Source organism: Chelonia mydas, chromosome 3 (genome assembly GCF_015237465.2).
Source record: "Chelonia mydas isolate rCheMyd1 chromosome 3, rCheMyd1.pri.v2, whole genome shotgun sequence".
NCBI lineage: Eukaryota > Metazoa > Chordata > Testudines > Cheloniidae > Chelonia > Chelonia mydas.
In genome coordinates, this window is record NC_057851.1 from 142,779,086 (window position 1) to 142,800,227 (window position 21,142).

The 21,142-nt window shown below is 41.4% G+C and overlaps 1 protein-coding gene across 6 annotated transcripts in view; it reads left to right on the plus strand.

Moving 5' to 3' along the window:
* RASGRP3 (RAS guanyl releasing protein 3) overlaps positions 1 to 21,142 on the plus strand; it is a 90,299-nt gene that overhangs the window by 11,965 nt on the left and 57,192 nt on the right. The window contains exon 1 of one of the 6 annotated variants that reach the window (XM_027833896.3): positions 11,084 to 11,197. The exons of 4 other annotated variants lie outside the window; for them this stretch is intronic. The gene's annotated coding sequence lies outside the window, so the exon portion shown is untranslated. Of the gene's footprint in view, positions 1 to 11,083; positions 11,198 to 21,142 lie in introns of those variants that run through there. One more of the 6 variants, XM_027833898.3, reaches the window with a different exon arrangement.

The following is a 21,142-nucleotide window of genomic DNA, read 5'->3' on the forward strand; positions in this document are numbered from 1 at the left end:
TACCAAAATAAATAATAGCCCCACAACATATAATCATTCTAAATAACCACTCAGCATGAAAAGAAATACATTCGTTTTGACTCTAACGCCCAGTTTGTGTTCACTTCCCACAAATGTTCTAACTAGTATGTTTATTAGCAAAAATGTTCAGCTTTAAGTCCTTGTTTTAGCAACGTTGCAGAATACCTGTGGAAAGTAAATTCTGAGATCATGAATGTGAGTATGCACACTGGAAAATCCTGCAGCTCTGGGTTGGTGCATGCTCAGTTGATCTGTGGGGATAGCGCTTCTATGCAGCCTGCTCAGCATATGGCAGCTGTGAAGTGCTGGAGCACGCCCAGTGCAGATGAGAATTTAGCTGGCAAACTGGTCTCTACTGAGCATGTGCGCACTGAGATTTTTTAAAGGGCTTATAACTTAACCGAATTTGTGTGAATTTTCACACGGACAACAAAAGGCACCACAATGCCAGTCTCATCTCCCTGACACATTTCTATTCTGTGCTCCGAAGCATGAAGTTAATGCTTCTGAACAAAACTCCTGTACAAATTTTTTAACATGACAACACAAAATACTTATTCCTTCATTTCTGAGAATTAGAACTTTCAGATTATTTAAATTTTCAAAAAAATCAACCTGAGGCAGACAAACAACATAGAGAATTTCAGGCCAAACAATTAAATTAAATAACTGAAAACAGGGTCTTGCAATGCAAAGTGTTACTCAAGCTTAATTGTAGTCATTGCTAACTGTACCACGTATAATTAACTGACAAATAATTTCTAATGTAAAGAGAGGACATATTTCAAGGCATAAGCATTTAGAGGTAGAGATACAGTTGACCTGTTGACTCCAACTCTGCATCTCTTGATTTTCAGTGTTTGATTTCTCAACCTTAATATTGGTATGGGGTTCCCCCCTCCCAATAATATCAATACAAGGAACATGTCTTGATAGAAATCCTAGATAAATGGATGCAAATATTTGCAGAACTATAGCACCCCAAAGCTGAAAGTATTTTGTAGAATTCAGAGTTGATTTATTTAAACTATTCATCACTAATGTAGCTTATAGATGCTGCAGTCTGACTGAGCTTGCTGTAAAACTGATAACCCTTGGCTTCAAGATTTACTTTCCATCATGTCCTTTAGATGCCCTTCAGCTGAACAACTTCATGTGAGAGCTGTTAGGTTATTTATAGTCGGCATTTTAATCACACTTAGATATTATTAAAACATCCTGTCTGGTGAAGATTTCCAGTTTTCTTTCTTTCAGTTCTGTTGCTAGTGAAAGGATATATATTATGTGGACCAGTGAAGTAGATCAGCAAGCCCAGCAGCTGTTTTTTAGACTTGGATTCCACATACTCGAATGACTACAGTCAAATGACTCTTGTAAGTTAGGAAATGGATGTATATAATGGACCAGATCCTCAGCGGCTGTTAACTGGCATAACTCCATTGAAGGTATGTTGATTTACCCCAGCTGAAAATCTGGCCAATTACTATACAAAATGCAGAATGTTTTTTAAATTCTGTAAAGGTTCTTAATCCCCCCACAGTGCACAAAAGGACAGTCACCAAATGCCAATAATTCACAAAATAATTCCATGACCTGTACTGAATTGAGCACATTAATCAGTGCTCAAATTAATAAACATTCATATGAATAATTAATAGAACAGAGCTATTACACACTCAAATAGGTCTAAAAAGCTAAGAGAATCACTTAATAGTAAAAACAAGCCATAAAATATTGAAAAAGGAGAGGTTTTGCTCTTTTATTATTTATTTATGGCACCAACAGTGTTCTAGGCACTTTATTTTGCAAAGTACACAAAGACACAAAGTGAATGACTTGCAGTTGACCCCAACATGAATCAGAAGGATAGGTTTCAGAGTAATAGCCGTGTTAGTCTGTATTCGCAAAAAGAAAAGGAGTACTGGTGGCACCTTAGAGACTAACCAATATATTTGAGCATGAGCTTTCGTGAGCTACAGCTCACTTCATCGGATGCATACTGTGGAAATTGCAGAAGACATTATTATATACACAGACACCATGAAACAATACCTCCTCCCACCCCACTCTCCTGCTGGTAATAGCTTATATCAAGATGATCTTGATGATCACTTTAGATAAGCTATTACCAGCAGGAGAGTGGGGTGGGAGGAGGTATTGTTTCATGGTGTCTGTGTATATAATAATGTCTTCTGCAATTTCCACAGTATGCATCCGATGAAGTGAGCTGTAGCTCACGAAAGCTCATGCTCAAATATATTGGTTAGTCTCTAAGGTGCCACCAGTACTCCTTTTCTTTTTGCAAAAGGATAGGGTAACTTCTCCATTTTCTTCACGATTTTTGTGGCTTGTTTTGTTAAGTTATAGATACCTGGTGCTTAACTTCAGCTTTTTAACCTTATATTTGGGTGTGCTGAATTTATTTATTTATTTATTCCCCCCCCCCCCCAGCCTGAATATCTACACAGCAAGTTTATTGCCCTGCAGCCAAAGCCCTGTTGAGTGTGAGTCAGCTGACATGGGACAGCCATGGGGTTGTGTGTGTGTGTGTATCTACCCTTAGCGCACAGGATGGACCTACTTTGGAAAGGAATGAGTGAAACAAAGGAGGCTGTCATTTACCTCCTCTGTTGCAGCAGTTGGAAGGTTTGTGATGAATGAGGCAGGAGACTGCAGGAAGAGAAAGGCCAGTCTCTTCAGTTAAGGCAGTTGAATGCCAACGAGGCAGGAGCACCAGAAGATCCCTGAAAGTAAGGGGCCCTGTGCTGCCCCGCCCCCTCTCCCTAGCCTCCCGTTGTTTACCCTTACGGCCAGCCAGTAAAAAGTGGCGCCCCTGCTACAGGGTTCCTTTTGGATGCTGGGCAAGTCACTTGCACTGAACTTTCCCAGGCAGTCACTTCTGCCAGCTTTCATTACAGGTCCTCGTGGACTCTTCCTTGTGGTAATGTTATGGTCGGCAGAGGGAAGTCCATTACCAAAGGCAGCCATTGCCATGACAACCAGGGTACTAGTGACTCTCCACAGGTATGCAAATGAACTGGAAGGAGGGAGTGGTGAGTGGTTGATTATCTCTGATCTCACAATGGCAGGAGATGGCAGCAAATGTATACTCAGTGGGAAGAGTAATCAAGTTTTTCCCAAATTTCCTAAAAAGCCAACAACATACAAACACATGGGAGGTCACTGCATGAACATTCATTGTAGCTGAAATTTGGTTCAAATTCCTCACAGCATGCTTACAAAAAGGAATCTGAAAAAAGATGAGACACTGAGGCAGGGGTGCTGGAACTGGGGGGACAGAAGGCCATGGCCCACACTTTTTACTGGCCTTACACATGAGCAATGCGGGGCGGGGGGCGGGGGGGGAGGACTGGGGCGGGGGAAGGGGTGGTGCACGGGAGCAAGGCCATGGTTCAGGCGCCGGTGCCCCCACACTTTTGGGACCTTCCACTACTCCCGCACTGAGGTACAGACCCTCTAAAACAGAACATTCCATTGCTTCCTTAACTATGGTCTTATGGGAGTGAGACCATAATAACAGAACCTTTATTAATGGGGATGATGCAGACAAAGGAAAGAAACAAGCTTGAGTCCCAGGTTGTATCTACACTACAGTTTAAAAACCCATGACTGGCCTGTGCCAGCTGACTCAGGCTAAGGGGCTGTTTAATTGTAGTGTAGATGTTCTGGCTCAGGCTGGAGTGCAGGCCCTAGGACTCTGCAAAGTAGGAGGGACACAGATTTCAGGCTGTAGACTGAGCCTGAGGCTATGTCTACACTACTGGGGTAAGTCAATCTACGCTGTGCAACTCGAGTTGACTTACCGTAGATCGAGTTACCGCAGAGTCTACACCACGGGGGGTCGACGGGAGAAAATCTCCCATCAACTTACCTTACTCTTCTCATTGGGGGTAGAGTACAGGGGTCAACTGGAGAGCGATCTGCAGTCGATTTGGCGGGTCTTTACTAGACCTGCTAAATCGACTGCCAGTGGATCGATCTCAGAGTGTCGATCTCTGCCATAGTGTAGACCTGCCCCGAATGTCTACCCGGGAAGCCTGTCAGCTGACACAAGCTTGTCAGTTGGCATGGGCCCGCCATGGGTGTCTGTAACAGGATCCCTAGGGTACAACCTGGGACTGTGGGACTGCTGTTCCCCCTTAAATCATTAATCTGGGTTGTCTCTCTCACAATGGTGGCAAGTAGCAAAGCCCTCTAGGTGCTGTTACCACTCCATACAACTGCATGTGAAGCCCCACACCTGGCTGGATTGTATGAATGCTCCCAGGGCCACTCATGAATCACACCAGAAAGGCACCAGCCAAATCTCCACAGCTTCCATCCTTGTTCCTTAGTAATATACCCTCTTGCATTGCTCAAGACCCTTTCCTGAGCAAAACAAGTTTACTGATTACAAAAGATAAATTTTAAGTGATAGGCAAAAAGTCAGAGTGGTTACCAAAATAAAATAAAATATATAAGTACGCAGTCTAAACTCTCAACCTATAGACTGGGCAACATCTAGATTAAGCAGTTTTTCTCACCCCACTGGATATTGCAGGTTGGTCACAGTCTTTTCATACACAGGCTTTCCCTCTTAGCTTCAGGACCAGTCTCTTCAGCTCCAGTGTTCTCGTTGCCCTCAGCGTAGATGGGGGAGAAGAGAAAAGACGAAGCATGGGGCCACTGTGTTCTGTTTTATACCCTTGTTCCCTGTGCTTGGAGAACCTAAGTCAAGGCACGTCTGGTGGGCATTGCTCAGTCACCAGACAAGGTTGAGTAATTTCTCTGGTTGAGTAATCTCTCTTTGTGCAAGTGAGTCTTTGAATTGTAACTCTCTTGCTTGACCATGGCTTTTGATAGTTGTTCGACACCCGCCTGGGCATTGGTTAGCTCCCTTGTTCTTGTTTCTGGGGATCTAATATCTTGGCGATTCCCCAGTTCACAGCATATTTTAGTGACAACCATACGACACAATCTCATAACTTCATATGCACTAAGGATATACATATTTAGATAGAACAATGGCTTTCAGCAGATCATAGCCTTTCCCATGATATCTTAAATGGCACACTTTAAATGAATATCACAATTATATATAAATAATGAATATGGGGGGTTACAGGGTGCTCCCCTGAGGTACAGAGTGTCACAGTGTCTAATTGCAGTGTAGACATACCCTTAAAGCCCCAGCTATGCTGCAGGATGGGCAGTTAGGAAAAAAGCTGCTTTTCACTTGTAAATTGACTGTCTTTATTATGGAATTGGTAACAGCCCACGGTATGTTTTTTAGAGTCACTTTTCAGAGTAGAACTGCACATTAAAGTCAATGAAACAAATCATCAGGTCTTTACTTAGATCCAAATCATTCCCTAAGTAGAAAAGCATACATGGGAAATGGAACTCCCTGAGCTTCTTATGGGAGTTTCCACCAGATCTTTTTAACAGAGATGGGGTTTTATCCCTCCCCATCCCTGTGGAACAAGTAGGCATTTCATCCCCAAAATATATGGTTCTCCTAAGATCAGTGGGGATACACTGGAGGTCAGGTGCTTCTATGCTTCCTTCTGCTCCACTGCCTCTTTCATCCCAGCTTGTCCAATGAACATGGTGGAGCCAAGCTGGCTAGAGCTTCACTTGCCTGCAACTGCACCCAGACACACCTGCAAAAGAGAGTAGGGCTCCATCATGGAAAAAGGGGCATGCAAACATTAAACCAGTCCTGGGCAGGATTCATTTTTCTATTTATTCCCTGCTGGTTTCTTTGAGCCTGGGGAAGATAATGCATGTTGCACACCTTGCAGTTCTGCCCCCTCTATATGCATAAATCCTCATCTCTGCAGTTGGCCATCTGTCCACATACAGGTAGGATACAGAGAAAGCATCACTTATGAAGCACCTTGGTTTGGATTTAATCTGAGATTTTTTTCCCCTTAATTTAATTTTTAGAAAATACATTTTGCTGCTTTTTTAAGAAAACTCTTCAAGAAAAACTGCAGTTTTGCTATAATAAAAATCTGCGAACCCCACAAAAGCATGGATAATGACAGTTAAGGCTGAAATCCCTCTCTCCTTGACTCACGCTGTAATAGAGGTGCCTGATATATTGCATGCTTTCAGAACAGTGAGTGAGTTTATGTAACATGTTAAATCGTATGCACAATATAGTAGGCCAAGGACAAAGGGGCAGTCTGAACTTTTCACTTAATTGCTCGGTTATCATTAATAGCAAATAGATTAATTACTTTTATACAATTAAAATAAATTAATAACTTAACACTGCTCAAAACAATTCCCTGAATTTGCCTGAGGGTGTTCATTATAATAATATTTATAATCAATAAATGTGCTATAATGAAAATATCATATAGTGCACTTCAGTTTAGATTCCACTGAATTTCTGCTTTGCTTAGGTTTAGACATTAGTGTTCCAGTACCAAGAACAGCAGATTTACATCAGAGTAACAAAGATGACAATGCAAGAAACTGAAGTTGTGTACTATTCCAGAATTACATTGGTGTATGTGAAATGTCAATCTAACCAAAAGTGTCCTTGCTGATCCTTTGCTAAAAAAGACAAACATGAAGGATAAGAAAAAGGACCAAATTCAGCTGAAATTGAAATGAGAGACAATAAAACAAAACAAAAAAACAAAAGATCTCTAGAAAAAGAAGAAAGGAAAGACAATTCCACAAAGTAGTGAGAGTCTCATCCTGATCCCTCAGTGGTACATTAAACAGGCTTTTTAGTGAGTTGGTCTTGCTGACATTTGCAGAAGGGACTTCTGAAGAATAAGTGAGCTGGGTGTTAATGAAGGCTTTGTCTATCCTTGGAAGTGTTTGCTGGTATAGATATACTGGTACAGCTATGCCAGCAAATCCCCCCTAGAGAAGACGCAGCTTAGGCTGAGAGAAGTTTTTTGGGTCTTTTGTTTGGTTTTTAAACAAGTATATCTTAATCCAGTTCCCCAAAGTGAATAAGCTATTCTGCCAAAGGGACTCTGATGGTATGATGGCTTTTGCTGGAATAGCTATGTCCTTTAAGGGTGTGTTTCTCTCCCCCCCCCCCCTGCCCCCCTTGTGCTCTTGACAAAGCTATGCTGGCAAAAATTTTAAGGATAGTTAAGGCCTCAACAAGAGAAACTCTATTTCTAAACTTTCTTGAAATCAATCTTCCCAAGTCCATTTTCTTTCTTTCTCTCTAGATCCACAGCTGTGCCATAGCAGTGTTTGACATAGGTGGGTTTATGTCAATTTTCCACCCACCCTGATCATGAGGGAAACTTGGGATCACTGTCCGCCCACTACAAGTTAGAACAGCCCTGAGACTGCTCTAACAAACACTAATGGATAATGATCCTGGCACAGCACTGTCAGGCTACACATTCCAGCCTTGCTCCCTTCTACCCTTTACATGCCCTCAGCATACCACAAAATGCAAGGCTTGGAGCAGGCATGAACTGGCATAATATTGGTACTATGCTATTGGAATCCTCAGCTGCTCTCTCAAGGGTTAAGTCTACTGCCCCCAACATTATGCCAGCTGGAGATTTCTCAGTGCATGTTCTGCAGCTGTCTGTTCATGTTGGACTGTAGGAATGGTGCAAAGGGCCCAGAATAGGGTCCAGAATGTGGCCCAAGATTTGTTAAGAAGGTTATCTTAAAACAAAAGAAATAGTATGTGGAACAAATTTAATATGGAACTTTGCAACGCTCACCTGAAATTTAGTTACAGTGAATGAGAGGAAACATAGTGCTATGACCAGAGGTGCAAGTAACTTCAAGGACTTTAAGGTCAGGCTTGACAAAGCCCTGGCTGGGATGATTTGATTGGGGATTGGTCCTGCTTTGAGCAGGGGGTTGGACTCGATGACCTCCTGAGGTCCCTTCCAACCCTGATATTCTATGATTCTATGATTCTATGACTTACCGGTACGCAGGACGCCTGGGGTCCTGGGCAAGGTAGGGTGGGGTGGCTCTGGGCCCCAGAAGGGGCGGGGCCCAGGGCGGAAGGAATGGGCTGGGCCATCTCCCAGCCAGTCCTTCAGTACTGCCCGGCCCACGCCGCCTGGGGCTCCAATGGCGATTTAAAGGGCCTGGGGCTCCAGCCGCTGCCGGGAGCCCTGGGCCCTTTTAAGTAGCCAGGCCCTGGGGCAGCTGCCCCTTTTGCCCTCCCCCCTCGTCAGGAGCCCCACCGGTATAGTGCTTAAACAGCTGCCTCAGCAGCGCTTTAATGTCACCTGTGAACCAGTGGCCACTTTCTTACTGGTACGCCATACTGGCTTACTTTCACCTCTGGCTATGACCCCCTTAGTCAGCCTGACAGTCTCATGTCAAGTTCTTCTTCCTAGAGTGTCTTTGAGTTGCTGCCAAACATCTTTGTCTCTTCTGCAATCTTCTTCTCCTTCCCCCTCTCTCTGATTATACGTTTAGAAGTTCATTTGATTAGCCCAACTAATCATATAAGGCACCCCCAGCCTGCCAAAGTGCTGTCTCCCTCAGGGGACTCCTGGTCTCATGCTCCTGTTTTCCCCAGTCATTCCTCATTGTAATCAGTGTTACCTACACAATGTAGGTTACAGTTTCTCTAATCTCTTTGAGGGTGTACAAATACATTACAGTAGAACCTCAGTTATGAACACCAAAGTTATGAACTGACCAGTGAGCTACACACTTCATTTGGAACCAGAAATATGCAATCAGGCAGCAGCAGACACCACAAAAAAAGAGCAAATACAGTAGTACTGTGTTAAATGTAAACTACTAAAAAAAATAAAGGGAAAGCAGCATTTGTCTTCTGCATAGTAAAGTTTCAAAGGTGAATTAAGTCAATGTTCAGTTGTAAACTTTTGAAATAACAACCGTAACGTTTTGTTCAGAGTTATGAACAACCTCCATTCCCGAGGTGCTCATAACTCTGAGGTTCTACTGTAGGGGTGTCTAAACATTTTGCGTTACCTACTTTCTGGGAGATTGTCCAAGCTAAAGTTCTTTAAGGATGTCCCTGATTTAGCTGATGGTTCCTGCTTTTAAAGAGACAGGCGTTTTCATTTCTTTCATAATTCATTCTTACCAGTAAGTCTTCTCCTAGATGAAATCTAAATAGACCGATTAAAACCCAGTCCGCCACAGTGTCTCATCCTGAAATCCAAATAACACTGTCACTTGAGTTTTCTATTTCCTAAAGCTGAAACCATGGTCTCCTGCCTCTTACTGCCTCACCCCTTCTTTTCAGAGAAGAGTTGGACAAAGGCTGACTCCTGTTTAAATCTCCATTTCTGTGGTATGTTGGGGCTTAGGGCTACTCAGATCTGACTCAGAGGATCCCATCCCATCAGCACATGGGGAACTCCCTCACTCATGGGTATTGCTGGGGGGGAAAGGGATGTGGTTCCTGTAATGGTCCTTTGGGATCATGGCCAGCTGGTGTAAATTAACTTGTGCCAGGGATCTAGCAGGACCCAGCAGCAGGGAGACCAAAAAAGGCTTCAAGTTACCTTTCCCTGCCCTTTGTACTCCAGTTGCACAGCTATCAGCAGGGCAGGGGAAGGTTGGATTTCAACTCCAAACTTCTGGAAAACCACTTACTGGCTAAACAGGCAGCCCTAACTCTGTCCCAGAGTGGGTCTGGGTTATCAAAACATTATTCTATGTCATATTTTGGGTGAAAATTGAATTTAAAAACCAGTTTATATTTTTATTTGTCTTTCTCATCTTCACAAAAGGCACTGTCACTAGAGAATCGCCCTCTCAATCTTCTCACCTACACTTACCCACTTATTAATTGGGAACCAGTGGTGTGTGAGCCCCTATCACCTGCAAATTCCAGATCTGTCTCCAGAGAAGCCCCATCTGGTTAGCCCCATAAACAAATCTTCAGGAAAAAAAACTTTTGGGTGGCTGCTAGTTTAAGGGTGGATTTGTCGAGAGCCCAAGTTACTTAGGAGCCCTGTCCCCACTGACCTATGCTGCTTATTCATTTAAATGCTTTTTTAAATTCCATCCTGAATTCTTATTTTGCAACCTGTCTTCTCTAGGGAAAATGCTTTTGTGTTTAAGGCTGTATATTTGCAGTCTGGATTGTATTCCCAACAATGCCTCAGACTTTGTGTCACCCTGGGCAAGTCACTTAGGACAGATACTTAGGACAGTAAAGGTACTTCGGATCCTAAAGATGCAGATAGGCACTAAGTGGGACTAGGCACTTTTGAAAATCCCTTTAGGTGCCTATCTGCATCTTTAGGATTTGAAGTACCTTTACAAATTTGGTCCCTAAGCTGAGGTTTCCAATAGAGCCTGAGGCAATTAGGCACACAGGTCCCATTGAATTTCAGTGGGATTTGGGTGCTTACCTCCCTTAATTTCTTTTGAAAATTTTCAGCATTAATTTCTCTGTTTCTGTTCCCCATCTATAAAAGGGGATAATGATGCTTCCTTTCATCTGCCCTTGTTTGTCTTCTCTGTTTAGGAGGGTGTACATTCTTTGGGGCAGGCCCTATGTGTTTGACAGCACCTAGCACAATGGGTCCCTATCTTGGTGCTACCATAGTACACATATTAAATCTATCAAAGGTATTAATTAGGCATCTCTCACCCTGACATCTGAGCATCAAAGATACCATGCTTCCCACGAAATCCAACTATTCCCAAACCAACTTTAGGGTTGTGCTCAGCTTAAATGTGCATGGTCTTTGGAAGCTTGGCATAGCATTGTTTGAAGGGGAGATTAGTGCCACACAACATTTGGATTATCCTGCTCCCGGCATTAAGGCCAAATTAAAATACAGAACCATGGAAGGTGAGAAACAAAACTGAATGACCACCACGGATGCGTTTAACTTTCCATTTGAGCTGCCCCTGCCTTGGCTTAAGGCTTATCTACTGTTTGTCAAGTTTAAAAAAAAATAAATTAGTCTTGGAGCACATTTCCCCACGTTCCAGTCAAATGTTTTAGCAAAGACTGCTGTTATGAAAAGGTTTTCTAATAAGGAGAATAATGATCTTCAGATTCTGACCTCCTGGCACAGCAGTGAGATTTATCAGAAGGGGCATGTGACTAGTTAAGACACACAGCCCCAGCTTGAAGGAAACAGCTGCTCATTTCATGCTTTAGCACTTGGCAGTTGGACAAGGAAGGGTGATGTTTGTGTTGAATACCTCTGCAGAACCAAGTACAGTAAGTGATTTTCCTTGTTGTTTTTTTAACTGCCAGCGCTTTCCTATTTTCATTTTAGACTTCTTGCAAAAACACTTAAGGGCGAGGCATATTTTGTCACCTCACTGATAAACAGTCATTCGTGTTGAGAATGACTATATTTTTCTGGACCCTTTGTTAGTAACAACATTGTTCGCTGTTGCAGAAATGAAACGGGTATCTTGTTTTGCCCTAGTTCTAGCAAGAGAAAAGGCTGTTTGTTTACGAGGATGATGATATGGAAAGGTTGTTTATGGTCCATGTGTTTTCTGTTCTCTGTTGACCTCCAAACAGAACTCTGAAGTGGATTAGGGCACAAAGGGGGAGTACTGTCATTATTATATTTGACTTTACAATATTAATGTTGAAAATCTACAAAGGAATTCCATCAAAACAATGCAATCCAGCTTTAAAGAGTTACTTGTGACTGATGTTACTCTGTGTTGTATGCTGATGAATGAGACTGGATTTTTAGAAAGGAAAAAAATAGAAACAGGCAGATAGATAAATACAGGGAGGAAAGCATAAGATGAGCCAATAAAGGCTTCACTGATTGACAATCCTAGATAATAGATGTGTGCAATCCTGCCAAAAAACAGGGACCACCAAGCCTCCTAAATATCTCTGGCCTTCAGAATCCAATTTATATTTGGATTCTTTAAGTTTCTTTCACTTCCTGATAACTTGTGTCCTAACATCCCAGGATCACTGTGTATTGGTCTGAAATGTGCAAGAAACATAAGTGTTACAATACACACTGTAAAATAGATGAATTTTTACACCACAACCAGCTATTATTTAGGCCTAGGACATAGGAATTGCCATATTGGAACAAATCAATGGGCCATTGAGTCTGGTATCCTCCCAAGAGAGTTGATCTGTACCAGATGCTTCAGAGGAAGGTGAAAAGGGGTGAGTGTGGAGAGCAGTGGAATCTTGTCCAAGATGATGGATATAAAGTCAGAAGGCAATTTCAGAGTTATGTCAAATGCAAACACCAGCTAGCTTTTGAACCTTTATTGTCCTACAAAGATGGGCGGAACAATTATTCTGATGCCAGCTTGCCAACAGGTCCAAAGATTTTGACTTGCAAAGCAGGAAACTATTTATTTAGCTCTGACATCTTTTCTTTTAACCACTTTATGGTGTTGCCAGTTGAATTCCATTGGTTATGATTAGAGCCATGAAAAGTCCAGTGTGTGCAAGATTTTAGTCTTTATTGTATACTTGTGAGGAACATGTTAAATTAACCACATTACGAGGAAAGTTTAAAAAGTTGGATGAAGGATGTTATTTTGAATGCTAAGGTTAAGCCTGAAATCCTCCAGAAAGCATCTCTGTCATATTGAAAGGGTTCGAGCTCTACAGCACCATGAAAAAGACCACAAGGTGGGGAAGGAGAAAATCAGCACATTCTTGCCCAGTGCCCCCAGAAGAGGTAGTAATATACTGGAGTACAACCTCTGCCCTTTCCCTCACCCTATGGTAGAGAGGGGTATTTTGGGAGTGGGAGGTGGTAGGCTGGGATGAGAACTGCTTTCCATATATTATCTCACCACAAACTGGCGGGTATTCTTCACCTATGTGAAAGCTGAAAAAATCAGGGCTGCTTGAAATTCCACCAGTTTCCAAATATCTTTTTTTTTATTGGCTATAACACTAGCACAGACTAAGTGGAGCACAAAGTACGTCAGCCACACCCCATCCTTCTGTTCTCTGGCCCTTCGCCAAACCTGACCCACCCACTATGCCAGGAACAGTGGGAGGCGGGGGGGAGGGCTGGCAAAAAGCTGTTATACCTGCTCTGTGCTAGCTGGAGAACCTTCAGACTATCAGAATACTCTGTGGGGCTAATTCTAGCCCCTTTTGGGCTTCTCTGTGCAGTCAGTAGCATAGTCTGCTCTATAAAACAGACTCTGGCACTGGTGATTATTACATGGTGAAAATGATGTAACTACACCGTGCCAAGATAATCGGCAGATACCGGAGAGTTATTTCTGAAAAAACAGCAATGAAGTAACTATTTCACTATACTGTAGGCACACAGTTTGTGCCTTTGAAAATCTCCCCACTGTGTATATTTCCTGTTAAGATCATCTAAATTTTGCAGATTTATACAATGAAATTGAAAACAAAACTAAAAGTTCTAAACTATACACACACAGGTAATCAATGTTATTTAGCCTTAATCTGTAATGTACCTTTATTTTATTTTTTTTATCTTTTCATTATAAATACAATTTAGTGCTCAAGGAAAATGAGCGACTGATAGAACTAGGTACTCAAATCCTCTATCCACAGAACAGAGAAAACATGAGGAATGACAGCCCAAAGTTCTCCATGCTGCTATTTTGTTTCAACCCTTATCTCAAGTTCACTTTGTTGTTTTTTAAGCAATGACCATGTGCTTTGAAGGATGAGAGGGTATTGCAGTCTTCAGACTATTCAGTTCTTGGCCTTTCTGATGAGTTTCTGTTAATGCTACTGTAATTGTGAGGATAGTTACTGCTGCTATTCATGAAGTACCGTATGACTGTCGAGCGCATTACAGACAATTGGAAGTTAAGATCTGTGCACTAGGGAAGTCTTACCATCAAGGACCTGATTCTGCAAAAACTGAAGTATGCACTCAGCTTTATGCATAGTGGTCCCATTGATTTCATTGAAGTCAATGGGACTACTCTTGTGTAAAGTTGAGCATGTGTTTATTTTTATTATCATAGCAGTGAGGGGACCTTATCCTGGACCAGAACCTCACTATACTAGGTGCAGTTCAAACACCGAATGAAAACATTGTCCCTGCCCACAAAGGGTTTACACTCCAAGTAGAAGATACAACAGATGGATGTAGACAGATGTGGGGGGAAGAACAAGGAAATAACGAGTATTGGTTAGCATGACAGGCAGTGGTGTCTACACACTAACAGCCTAACCGTTGTCAAGTCTTTGCATGACCAGGATGTAAAGGCCCAGTCCTCAGATGTGCTGAGCACCTGCATCTCCCATTAATTGCAAAAGAAATAGAGGCTGCTCAGTACCTCACAGAAGCTGCTCACCACTTGGTAGGATCAGGACCTGACTGACGAACAATCCATGGAGTCTTTTTTTGGTTACATAGTAGTAATTACAGGAATGATATTGGTGCCACTTCGTGGAAAGTGTGTAATTACTTTACACTGGGTTCTACTGAGAGGAGACAGAACAGATTCTGTTAGCAGGATGGCATCCTTGTCCATCTTTAGAAACCATGCACATGCTCCTATCTCACAGAACTTTAGCAGTTTCCTACTATATGATTTTACTTTTACTTTTCATGATTAATAGAGTTTAGAAAACATTTTTATGTATTCTTATTAAACTAAAAATCCATATTGAAGGTCAAATACAAATAAGTGGAAATTAAAAATTTGCTTTTACAGATCTCTGGACAAGCATGTTGCTGCTTTACAAACTAACCAAAGAGCGAATACAGCTTCACCCATCCTTTCACTGAAAATGCTATTGTAAACAGGGCAGCTCCTAGGAAATCCCCAGATAAAGAAAGGAAACTAGATTTGAACATGCTGTGGGGGTTTGCTTGACTTTTTCCCAAAATTGTCTTGATCTGGCTACAAAAAGTTACCCAAGTACCTTTAAAATTAATTGTTCCTCTGCTGGTAAATCTGTATTATGATGTTTTGATTTTTCCACTGTTGAATATAACTGCTGTATTTTCAAGTTAGCCCTTTATTTTAGACAGCAGTTCATGGCAACGTATTTGGTGAACAATACAATATTTGGTGTCCAATAGTATAGTGCTAGCTTAGCAAAAATAAATGTTTACAGTATAAGAATTTTTTTTAACTTTTTATAAAAGTTATTTTGAGTGTTCAGTCAATAGCATTTAGGGATTCAGGCAGTTCCAGACCTCAGACCTTGTTACTAATTGCAGCTGTGGCTGTATAATTCTTAAAGATCAGACAGTAATAGTTATAAAACACATATTAAAGGCATGGAAGTCTTAAAACATAATGACCTGATTCTGATCTCATGTACATTCACATAAATCTAGACAAGTCTATTGAAATTAATGAACTAACTCCAGATTTTTTTAACTGAATTCAAAATCCAGTCTATAGCCTCTACATAGTTTTTTATCTGATTTTAAATTTAGAGAGAAATGAAACTTTAGGAAAGGTTCAAGAAAATCAAGTAAGTGCATTCCTGCTGAACTTCAGGCATGAGTAGGACTTCCATGGGACTGCTTCCATGTGAAAAGTTAAGCATATGTATAAGTGTATTCAGGTTGGGGGTCAGTGTGTGGGAGTGTGGAAATACCCATAGCTCTGAAGTTGGTGGCTCATCAGAAAATACACCTTCCTCTGAGAATTACTCTGATTGTTTTGGTGGACATCTGGTGTCTCACTTCTCTGAAGCACTACTCCCCTTCTACTGTGTTCTCTGACCACATTCAAATAAAAATATTTTGGTTTGACTGTTTCTACACTGTACACGCCCATCTCTGAGCTTTCATTTCTTTTTGGTTAATTATATGGAATTTCAAAGCTGAGGGAAGACTGCTCCAAAGTCTGAAGAATCTGCCCAAGTTATTAGTCAGTGTTAAACTCAAGCACTTGAGCTCTTCTGGTCCAGATTTGGTATATTTTTCTATTACAAACTGAAAACAACCACTTCGCCTTAAATAAGCATGAATGGTTCATTGATATTGGTAGTTCAGAAGTCTCTGGTGTACTCTCAGATGTGGATATACCACAAAAGTTGTACTGCTTTAACTATACCAGTATATATGTATATAACTATACCTTAGCCTTTCTCCTTCTAGTGGTGATGCATTTGCTTCCCCCTGAAGCTCCTATAGTAAGAGGTGATGCTTCACTATGTGAAGCACAGACCTAGTAGGGGGGAAGGAGGGTGGGGGAAAGCAAAGAGCATGGCAGCCGCAAGAATGCATGAAATAGCAGCTCCCATCTAGGTTCTGCCAGAGAAACATGGATTTTTCATTAGCGAGAGAGCTCATCACTTATTGTAAGCAGACAGCTGATTTTCAGTGTTACAGGCCAATGAGCAGACTTTAGTAGTGGAAGTTATATATGCCGAAGTAAAACAGGCATGTATTCTGACATGCAACAAATATTTTCTGTTTTTTCTCATACACTAAATGTAAAAGCAGCATTAAAAATGTGTATCTATGGATAGCTTAGAGGCATGCCAGACGTCTGACTCTGGCTGATAGATTGCTGAACATGTTACTTGCTCTAATACAAGGGTCTTGAGCTACAGGTTACAATCCGTTCTCTTGCTATTATACCATATTCTTGGCATCCCCCTACGTTTTATATAAAGAAATGGCTTTTCCACAGTTAAGAATTCCAGCTCACTAACTCGAATATCAGCGACAGGATGTGTGAGGTTATATCTTATCTCTGATATCATGGGACCAACACTGCTACAGCAACATTGCATATAACTATATCCTCCTGAAATAGCCAGCATTATACATGAGTCTTAGAGATTTGCTCACCATAGTTCGTAACTCTCTCATCGCCTCATTAATTTTACCAATCAACTCCTGAAGGCCAGTATTTAACTCCTCTCTGCCCCAAGCCATTGGTGCCAGCTCTCACAACACTTGATGTTTTCCTTAAAGCCTCAGCTGCAGAAGCAAGAGAGTGCTTGAGATCTCAGCTTACTATTTTTTTTTAAATGAAAGTTTCCAGCTCTTAGTTGCAGATAAAAGCTTGGAAACATGACCCAAATGTGACCTAAAGGCTCAGAAAAAGAACTTTTTTTATTTTTTTAATTCTCATGGTTTTAAGCCAATCTTGTGATTTTGGGGGAAGGGGACTTACTCTTGCTTCTGAAGTGTTTAGGTTGGCCGTACTACATCGTAGCCCTCAGAGTAAGGCCATGATCCTGCAGTGACTTTCATACACGCTCAACTTTATGCACATCAGCAGCCCCACTGAATTCAGTGGGATTAATTACATGTGTAAGTGTTTGCGGGATTGGGAACTAGATCATTTAGCTAGCCTTCTAGAATTTGTAGAGGCTTTATCACTATACTGAACTACAATCCTGATCAGAATAACCACTTAGCTTCTGGGCTTACTGTACTGCTTATCAGGTGGCTTCCTTAAGAGTCTAATAACCCCCTCAGTTACTAGAGACCTCTTGCTCATTTTAGCACAAACACTCACTCTTACCTGTGAAATTCACAATAGCCTATTTTCTGGAGTAACTACAGTTTCCAGACTTCTTATAAGTCTCTTCTTAGTGTTGTCTTTAAGCCTCACTATTATTTCTCATTCTTAGGAAACATTCCCTCTTTCTGTCTTCACCAGTCCTTTTATCCCAATGCTTAGGACGCTTCCTTCAGTGACAACACTTTATTTTAAAACTTGACAATCACCATATCTGATCAAGCCTTAATTATTTTTAAACACCCCAGGAAGAGGCTTTGTGAAAGTTGTTTTCATTTTTTCAACAGCTAATTTATGGCTTACTGGGTCATCTTTTCAAAGGAGCTCAGCTCCCAGGTAGGTACCAAAATAAAGGCAAGATTTTCAAATAAATTCAGAAAGCAGAGCTCTTTTGAAACCTGGCTATGTGTCCCAATGGAAACAACTGGAGGCTGAGCGCTTTTCAAAAATCTGCGCCTGAGGGCAGTACAGTTTTGTACTGATTGAACTAATCCAGTTTAGAAACTGATAGGATCGAATCCGCAAAAGAATTTTGGCAATATGGTGCTGAGCATTATGGTGCCTCGTTTATAGGTACCTAGAAAATCACAGGAACAGCAAACTACTTCCAAAAGCCTGATTTGGGTACCTAGGCTCCCTATACAATGAATGGGGAGAGGCAGACACTGAGAAGGGGATCCACAAATGCCGGAATGCTAGGTGGCTCCCTGCCTAAGAGAAGCAAGGGGGAGATGCTGATGTGTTATGCCCTGCCCCTTTCTCAGAGATAGGTTCTTAAATCCAGGCTGCAGCGAGACACCTAGCTCTGCTGGCAATCCACAAATGGGAACCCCTCTCCTGGCTTAGGGACCTACATAGTTTCTTATAGGAGAGAGTTAGGCTCCTGCCTCAGTCTCCCTCAGTCTCTCCTATTGATGCTGATCTATTGTGAACAAAGAGTGATTGGGGGAGAGAGAGACCATCTCTAATCCAGTAATTTGGGCACCCACCTGCGGGGCAGGAGACCATGGGTTCAAATCCTTCCACCCTCTCAAGCAGAGAGGAGAGAATTGAACCTGGTCTTCCTCCTCCCAGGCTAAAAGTTTTATAAGGTGAGTGGCAGCACCAACTCCTCCCAGCCAGATTTTGAATGGGATCTAAGCTGTATGTGCTCTCTGAGCATGCATACTGGATCGGGCCCCTGGATAAGTTAGGTGGCTGAACACCGGCCTTCCCCCGGGTTGTAAATTGCTCTGGCACTCAGGTGGGAGATGGGCATCCGGGAAGCTTGGAAAGAGACAGCTCAGCATATGTCTAGAGACAAAAATGTAGGCACCAAGGGAATTTTTACTGTGAGAAATTTACGCACGAAGTAAGTTTAGGCACCTACAGGATGTGATGGGATCGCAGTGGGGGACTTAAGTGCCAAAAATGGGATTTAGGTGTCGAAGTAGCTTCATGGATTCCATGCATAGAATAAAATTGGTGCAGTTGCTACTGTTGACACTGCTATACTATAAATGTGTCTGAATGGAAGGGAAGTTATTTTGAAAATCTGGCCCTGCTATTGGGTGCTCAATATTTGAAAGTATGGTTGTAACTTTAAAAAAAAAAAAAAAAAAAATCTAGCCCATGATTTCTAAATCAAGCCTTTCCTGTTGTCACAGACTCTAATTCCTCCCACGCTTTAATTTCCTCTTCTAATCTGAGCTCCTTTTTCACCTGGGATTTTCTCTACACAGAATGCAGTCAGGTTTTCACACAATAGTTAGACTGATATATTTCCAAATTACCACTGCAGATACTCTGTCAGGTGACCAAACAAACCTTTCCAAAATTTCTGATTAAAATAATCAATTCAAGAGACACTAATGCTCTCATGCTAAAGAGGAGGGTAAAATCTCTTACCAGTGCCCTTCACCAAAATACATGAATTAATTAGGCTGGTCAGGAAGTTATGGTCCAGTCTACAAATGTTTGGGGAGAGCCCGCACTAGCCTGTACAAAGGTGTTAACTACCTCAGATTAATTGGCAATCTGTTTAACTCAGGATTAAAAATTTCTAGTGCAGCCAAATCCTTAGTCGAATATAAAACTCTGGTACGTTACAGGTAGAGTAATTTATATACTGAAGTTGTTACAGAATGACAAAGCTAAAAGAATATTGCAGGCACGAAATCTGCAAAAAATACATGTCTCTAATATCCCCCACAGACTTTTTTCAGGAGAAAATAGCTTGGGCTGTAAATATTGTTCTTTTCTCTCCCCTTGTTTTACAGACTTCTAGTGATGTACGTTAGTAAACAAACATTGTGAAAACCAACTGGATAGACCAATGATGCTTTATATTTTCATGAGATCTATTGCAGTATATGTTGTTGTTCTTGTGGAACTGGGCCTGTGTTGGAATAGTTGTTAGTTAAGAATGTTTTAGGAAGGAACCCCTACAAGTCAAGGCAAAGAAGGTCAAATTTCCCATTCTTGTTTGATGTACTGTATGCTTAAGTATTGTTCTCTAGTGAGTGTTTGTAATACGTTGGTTTTTTCCTTCCTGCAGTGGAAAAGGGTTTTCTTCTTTTAAAACACACACATCCCTCCCCTTTTGGGGGTAGTTATGCTATTCTTTTTGTTTTTAGTCCCTACTCAAATAACCTTGCATTTCATTGTCATAAATCTTCTAATGGGAGGAGGAAAATCTGTTGTAACTAGTAAAGTTTGCAAAATAGGGTTTTAAATCCTTAACAAGTCCACTGTTGTAACCTTCATAATATTATCAGGGTGATATGTATACTGTTTATTAATAATGCTAGCTGTGTGCCAGTAGCTTAGATATCTACATTAATTTTTAGCAGTAGGCAGAGGGAAGGAACTGCATTGATGCTGTGTCTTCTAATTCTTTACTCTTTCAACTTGATTTCAGAATGTTATAAATAGCACTGGAAACTTGTCTGTCTTTATGTTATTGTACTGATCAGTTTGTCTCCTATGACAGCTGTTGTCAAGGGAATGGGGCTTAATCAGCTGATTCTTATTTGGGAGGAAACAAAACAAAATATGTATCTAAATCTGATCAAACTAACTACTGAAAAAAAAGTGGGGTGTCTTTTCTGCCTCACCATGAATAATACCATTTCTTCAGGAAAGAATTAATATTTTAAGAACATTTGAAATGTTTGGTTTCAAACAACACCATTTATATACAGTTTTAAAAATATTCTCCCTGCATCATTGTTCAGAAACTGTAAGTCTGCCATTGTTTCACTCCCCTTCCCTAGGGAAGCTTGCACAAAAAATAGGTTAGGAAGGAAGGCTCTTCATGTGTTTTGATGTTCAGCGTCTGTGGGCCAGATTTATTAAAAGAATGACTTGTCGAATCCTCCCAATTCTAATTCATACACAGGTTTCTGCCTACTTTCCTGTTGGGCCATTCATGTGTGAATTATGAGCCATCGATGCTTTGTGCAAATGCAAAATCCTGACTTTGCACAAGTGCCAATTTCTGTGGTTGCTGTCCATTGCACACTCAAGTGAATTTGCATGAGTTCCCAGGGTCCCACAGCAGATCTGCCAGATGTCAGGCATTTGGCTTTGATGTCATGTCCCTCTACATGGCCTCTGTAATTTAATGCATAATTTGAAACTCTAGGGGCTCTTTAAAGATTAGCTTTTATTGATTAAGTGGAACACTGCTGCCAGGAAGCAGAGAGGGTACTATGTATCAGTCCTGAAGGGCCAGTCTTTGCTCCCC